The 7,690-nt window shown below is 40.6% G+C and overlaps 1 pseudogene; it reads right to left on the reverse strand.

Moving 5' to 3' along the window:
• Positions 1-1,147: 1,147 nt before the first annotated feature.
• Positions 1,148-6,091, reverse strand: LOC117214889 (annotated as a pseudogene).
• Positions 6,092-7,690: the final 1,599 nt, after the last annotated feature.

Below are 7,690 nucleotides of genomic sequence, written 5' to 3' on the forward strand. Positions count from 1 at the left end.
GATATCTATAACATTTAAGTTGTCCGAGAGAGTTTCACGATAAAGGAACAGATCTCTGCCGATACTCTCTATCTAACTATCGTAGCAGATCTGCGTACTTTTGCAAGGTTCTCCCAATTAATACAAATTTCTAACTACCGTAAAATCGAGATATTATACGTCGTAAAGCAAAGATGAGGACAGTGGCGATGACCTCGGAAACGCGAAAAATATCTCAGAAGGTAGAATTTTGATGACGCAAACAACAAATGTTCGTGATGGTTTTCCCAATAGCGATTCTGATTCCCCCTTGACGTGTCTGCTCAACGCTACTTCCGGCATCGTGATAACCACCGTAAGACCTAGGACGCCATTACAGCCTCCTTTACATCGTATATGTCCTTCTCGCTGTTGATGAAAATCCTATTTGTTAAATTAGACGTTTTCTCGCTTTTAGACAAAGTAAACCGCGTTTCTCATAGATGTTCGACAGATGGTGATGATGCGATATAGTACAACAAAGTGAAATTTTACGCGCGTGAATCTAGCAGGATTATAATGTAACAGGAGCACAACAAAGTGGAAACTTGTAATGAACAAGGAAGAACATACTGCCAAAGAAACTCTTTTTCTCCATTTTCTTTCGTAGAATTATATTTCACTTGCGAGTATTATAGCATGTCTGCCTTTGATACAAAAGTCATAAAAGGTTTACGTATCTACACGTATATTTACACTGTATGAACGAGCATTACAAGCATGCATTATCGACAAATAGATCCACGTTCGAGATAAGAGTTCCTCGTTGATTCTTTCTCATGGTATAAATAACGAGAAATTATCAGGAAGTATGTAATAACGTTACAGTAAAACTATTCGTATTTGTTAATTTTACACGCATGTATAACAGCTACAACGATAATCTTCGTTAAATCTCTCGTCGTTCGTCCAGTCGTATAATGACCGTCGGGTCGAGCCTGGGACGCTACTCCAGTCGCCGACGGGGCCTGGGGGCTCCGAAACCCCTGTGTCGTAATTTTCTTTCCTTTATTAACTTTATCCTTATTTTTAACTTAAGAATGCCCTTTTTCGTAGCCGGTCGTCATAATATCTCACAGTAAACCTTCCAAATATATCCCCTCATAAACCAACAAGACTCGCCAAGTCGTCAACAATCGACGTCCTTATTCTGTTTTGCTAATAGAATTTTTTTGGTTTTTGCAAGCGACTATCGTGCTAATTTATGAGCAATCGCTTTCTCCGCAATGTTTGCATTTTCCGAAGCTTCTGTTTGTGCAGCAGCTCTAGTGTTTTGTTCTCATGTTTTTGTTCGAGTTATTCTAGTTGGTGCATCAATATCAACAGCAAGTTTTGGACTGTTCATGCCTGCCTGTTCAAATGCCTCAATTCTTTTTTTTACAGATACCTTGATATATTGATCCAATAGAGAATTCGATTTATACGTGTTTCTTATTTCCTGGAATCCTGTAATTGTATTCTTTTCCCTCGGAGATGGTTTTGTTGGAGTATTAAGTATCGAATCTTCGCTCGATGTCATAGATCTGTTCTGCCGTTTTTGTCGTTTTTTAATTCCTTGTTTCTTAATATTTGCTTTAGACTTTTTCGCTTCAGGGGATGACTCATCTTCTGTGAGTAATTCATCAAACTCTTTGTTTGTCATCGTTTCTTTTATCTGCTGCATCTTATCCTGCAATGTTATTGACGACGATGATGTAAATTTAGGTTCATTATTTTTTCCTATACTACTAGTCAAGTTTTTATTAATTACTACAGTTTCGTTTAATTTTATTGGTGATAAAGATTCTAATCTAATCTTCTGCGTACAAGTAGAATTGATGTCCATCGTGGAATTCATAAGAGAAGTAAATATCTCAAGTGCATTCTCGCACATTGAAAGTTCTTCAATATCATTTCCTGTTGGTGCGATTACTGTATCATCAATAGTATTAGAATTTTTACTCTCCGTGTTTTCACTCTGTGAAAAAATTCTCTTTATATTACTATTTCTTGTTGTCATTGAAGACTTTAATGGTTCCATCTTTTCTGGCTGTATTGCATCTTCCACTATAAAAAGATGATCCTGTGAATGTATCTGTGAAGTACCAGCGATCCTCCTTGAAATTGTTTCGCTTAAAACATTCTTTTCTGTTTTACTATGTTTTGTAGGACCTTGTGTGTTTTTTTTCATCTGAACTACTTCTACCCCTTTCATTTTTTTTTAGATCGGTTTCCACATTTCCTCTAAAAATTTAGAATGTATTTAACAACGTTATAATAGTATCTATATGTCGGATTTGCACTGGGAGTAGGGTTGTGGGCGTCAAATGAATCTTCTCGAGAATTAGCCATTGGTACAGTACACACAGGTGTAGTTTATTGCAATGATAGAATAATTACAGTCTTGACAATTGATCACGGCGGTTCGGCACTCGCGACACTAGTGACGATGGTCTCAGGCTCAATAACGAATCCGCGGCCAACGGGATGACAAAAGAACGTACTCACAAAGTCTAAGTCTGGTTCTTTGTTAGTAAAACGTGAAATAACCACTGATCGCGAAGATGTTACTCTTTAATCGATGAGATCGCGAGCGAGAATGCCTTTCCCGTTCCGATGATGCCGCAGAGGAAAACTATCACGGGGTGTGTCTAAGGACACGAGATCATCGGATCCGTCGGGTATAGCCCTCGTTCCGAAAGTAAGGGAAATTGGCGTCGCTGTCAATTGGTCAGTTTGGGACAAAGACTGTCTGTCCGTTTGGAAAATCTTAATTGCCGGAAAAACCCAGGTTTTATAGCGGGCCCTCGGGCTAACTGGACCTGTGCTGTGTACGTGCCTCAACATCAGGTATTCATTGTCCGAAGGAACCGTTGGAATGTTTTACTGTCAAGTACCTCTATTGGTATTTCTTTTAATGAGGGTCATACTATAATTCCACACCTTTGTTAGGCGAAGCGCCCGTCCCGTTGACCGCGGCTACGTTCGGCGACGGATGGTCGCCTTGAGCCCAAGTTTATTATCACAAATCGCAAACAAGTACAATTGGGCAGGATGACGGCAAATTGTTTAATTACGACTGTAAACTTCAATTACAGTTTTACGGATTTTCCCGAAGTTCCAAAGGGAAGGCTCTGGTGTCCTTTCATCTCCGACATGTATATTCGATATATCTTTGGTAATCATTGCTTTAATCTCATTCTTTGATCTAGTACTCATATTTAAAATCTACAAATAAATTCTTTATAAGTATTTAATATATATGTCGGAGAAGCGTCAGGAGTAGGGTTGTGGACGTTTGATAAATCTTCATTGGAATTGGCCATCGTTGGGTTATAACGAAGGTACGGTCTGTTAATACGAGTATGGATACTACCGACTTGACAATCAACCGTGGCGGTTGGACACTCGCGATACTAGTGATGTTGGTCTTTGGTTCAATAACGAATCCGCGGTCAACGGGATGATAGGTGTACGTGCTCACAAAAATCTAAGTTGGACTCTTTGCGAAAACGTGGAATATCCACCGAGCGTACAGACTCTAAGTAACTCGCTAATACGACCTCACGAGAGAATGACTCTCCGTCGCGATGATGCTGCAGAGGAAAGCTATGATGGGGCGTGTCCGAGGACACAAGATCATCGGATTCGTCGAGGATAGCCTTCGTTCAGAAGGTGAGGGAATTTGGCGTTGCTACTAATTGGTCAATTTCCATATCGGTGGTTAGAAAAAGATGCTAGCCGCCCTCGAGGGAAAGTTGCTAGTGGGAGACGCCGTTTGTTGAAAAATAGGGCTCTCCTATCTTCCCGTAGCTGGGACAAAGACTGTTTGTTTGAAGGACTTTAGTCAACTAAATTCTAAGATTTATGACGGGCTCTCAGCCTAGCTGAACATGTACTGCGGAAACGCATCTACATCTGGCAATCATCTTACTCGAAGAATAGGGTCTGCGTGTGGCGAGCTACGGGACAGAAACCGTTTACTGTCGCGTGCCGCCACAAATATTTCTTTTAAGGAGAGCTATGGATTTACTCCATATCTTTGTTAGACAAAGGATTCATCCCCTGAGCGCGGCTACGCTCGGCGACTGGCTGTCGCCTCGAGCCCAAGCTCACTATCACAACTCGCGAACAACTACAATCGGATTGAGTAACTACAATTGTTTAATCACAGCTATAGTGAACTCTAGATTACAATGTTGCGGGATTATCCAAAATTCCAAAGGCTCCGGTGTTCTTTTCATCTCCGACATATACATTAAACTACACTTTTTAATAATACATACCATAATTTAATATTGTGGTTGAAATTATGACATATATAAAATTAATACAAACACTTAACTTAGAAACATATGTAAATTATATAAAAAAAAATATTTATATGGAACAATAGTAAAATAATGGAGTAACGTTGAGAATAAAATCTAGTTTAATTATACATATATACCCTTTTAACAATTCCGTTCTTATCAATTTTATTAAATTTACAGTGAAGCTTACAATTACACTGATGTCAATGAATATTAACGTATATGTTTATTATTACACCAAATAAAAATGAAAGTAGTCTAATGAAAAATACAATATACTTTAATGGACATAAAACTAGTAAATAGCGAAGCATTTATTAATATTATTATACAGTACTATATTATATTATTATAATATTTATTAATATTTACTTACCTTTTACGTTTGCACAAAAACTATGAAATTTTAAATATAAACATTTATAACAGAGATAAAGCAAGTCACAGAAATTAGCGTCTTTCAATGGCAAAATGCGTTCAAGGAAGTGAAATGATAATCTCCGTTTCGCGTCACAAGCGGAATTGTGCCAGTTTTGGTCCTTGAAAGTACATGTAGCGGCACATGAGCTAGAGGACAATTCAAATCATGTTGTTGTTTTTTTGCCTTGGAGTATCAATATCGTTAGGACATACATAATGTAATAGTAAATAAACTCCAGGCAAAACAATGTCGCCGCTACGTGCTACTGTCGAATGAAGACGAATTTGAATTTTCCGACTCTCCCCCGACCAGTTTAACTACAGTTTAACTACACCAGTTTAAACGGATTCAAATATATTTAGAATAAATAAAATAAATAAGAATAAACATAAATACCGTCGAGAGGCGCGCGTACAAATATATTCGCGAAGCTAGGGTATGATCACTCGCGAAAAACTCGATAACTATAACTCGGATAATGTCTCGGATAATAACTCGTAGATATTGATCGATAATTCGTATATACTCTGTATATACTAACTCTCTCCTGATCGCGTCCGTTTATTTATATTGGGGGAGGGGGGGGGGAGTCAGAAAATTTGAATTCATCTTAGATCGACGGTTGCCCATAACGGTGACTTTGCTTTGTTCGGAGTTTACCTATCGATATTTTTCGCCACGTCCTATGACTCATGTGCCGCTGCATCACCCCCTACCAGTGATAACGTGATTATTAGGTCATATTCGTAAAAAAATTATTTACACTATTCTCGCAAGTCGTCGCAATTTTAAAAGTTGAACATATACAATATATTCTGTGTCCGACAATTTACGGTTCTTACACGAAACCTGCCTGAAACCAATCGCGAAAACGGACTCTTCGCGCAGACCGCGTAACGTACTCATTCCTGGTGTTTTCTTCCGCTATTCGATTGTTCTTGTTTGCATCGCTTTCGTCGCGGGCGTTCGCTTAACCTACCGGAATCAGTACGTTACGAGATTCGGCGGTTTTTTCCTCTAAATCGTCCGGTACTACAAACGCGGGTTTTAATCGGTCTATGGACACGTCGCGATTACTTATTTTAATAATATAATTTTTTTCATCCCTTTTTACAACTTTAAACGGCCCGTTGTGCCGCGGCTGTAAAGAGCCTTCTATCGCGTTATAGCGCAAGAAAACATACAGCGATGATTCTAGTTCTTTAAAAATGAAAATATTCTTTTCGCCATGACGCGTCACTGGGTATGGCCTGACCTTCTCCATCCGTTCTTTTAGCCGGTTCGCGTATTCCGAGTTGGCCCGCTGCTTGGTTGCTAAGAAACATTCCGCCGACAATCGTATGCCGGTGCCGTAAGTCATGTCGGCTGCCGTTGCATTTAGGCCCTCCTTTATCTCGGTTTGAATGCCTAATAGTACTATCGGCAGAATTTCGACCCAGTTGTTCGTATCGTGTCACTCGATTGCCGCTTTCAGTTGTCTGTGTAGGCGCGGGATGATAGGCCGTCGTGCCTAAGTGCTTGACACCGAGCAACCGGCATAACTCCTCAAACAGTCGCGATTCAAATTGTCGTCTTTGGTCGGTCGTTATTTTTAAGGGGACGCCGAAACGAGCTATGCAAGTCGAAAGGAGGGCCGAGGCAACGGGTGGCGCTTCCATATCAGCAATGGGAACGGCTTCGGGCCAACGCGAAAAACGATCGATACTCGTTAGACAATATCGACAACCTCGCGAATATTGCATGACGATAATGTCTAAGTGTATGTGTTCGAACCGGTCTGCTAACGTTCTTAACGTTCCGACGTGTGAGGATACATGCCTGGTGACTTTGCACCTTTGACACGGTATACATTGTCGCGTCCACGTTCGACAATCATTATTGATGGACGGCCAGACGAAACGCGTCGTCACCAATTTTTTCGTAGCTCGTATCCCCGGATGGGAAAGCCCATGCAGCGACTGAAATACAGTGCGTCGTAACGATTCCGGTACGTATGGTCGCAGGATTTCGCACGTACCTTATTGCGCGGATAAACACATATGTCGGCACCAGTGCCCACTAAAACCGAAATGTTTGTCAGCTTTTCCTTGACGCAGATGCGGCGGATTTCCAAGCCGTCGTCGTATGCCGCGTTTACGGACGGCTGGTCGCATTTCCCTATTTCCAATTGCACGGGGATCGACATTTTCGCGCGCGTTCTCGGAATGTCTGGTTATAATAGCACAGGCCGGAATCGTACGTTCTTTCTACCTCGATCTACTCCGACTTTTCAATCTCGATCGCCGACGCGAATAATGGTTGATACTCGTCGCACACATCTGAGCCATCAGTTGGTTCATCTGATCGCTTAACGTGTTGAAAACGGCGAGCCATGCTTGCTTCGATGCTTCATTTTGCGCTGGTGGATCGGTTATTATTGCGACTTTCTTTTGTTCGGAGTTTACCTATCGATATGTTTCGTTCATCAAGGCGGTGTCCGTGTTGCGAGGCACAACAACAACATGAGTCGCTCTCGATCCGCCTCGTCCTATGACTCTACCGACTATCTACCGAGTATTGATCAGTTACTCACAAGTTATCAGCCAGCGATTATACACTGTCTGAGCGAATCCGTTAGTACGAGTGTCTTTGCGAACATTATCTGTTCTTATTTATTTAATCATTTTAAAATATACTTGACGGTTTCTACAACGGGCAATCTCGTCTAATAAATCTCACGATCAACCATCCTCTACACACAAGTCCTCTAAATACATAACGACTTTTCAGTTCAATTTGGATCATTGCATTTAACGCCATCTATTCTCCCGGGCGCGTCATTTTTCTCTAGAATTTAAATTGCATCCGATGTAATTTGATTAGTCGAACAATTATCAATTTCCATAATTGTATCTTCACGTAAAATAATTTTCTGTTAGCGTCCGCGGTTGTAAAAATAACGATCAGGTATTGAGATATT

Source organism: Bombus bifarius, unplaced genomic scaffold (assembly GCF_011952205.1).
Source record: "Bombus bifarius isolate JDL3187 unplaced genomic scaffold, Bbif_JDL3187 scf7180000009245, whole genome shotgun sequence".
Classification (NCBI taxonomy): domain Eukaryota; kingdom Metazoa; phylum Arthropoda; class Insecta; order Hymenoptera; family Apidae; genus Bombus; species Bombus bifarius.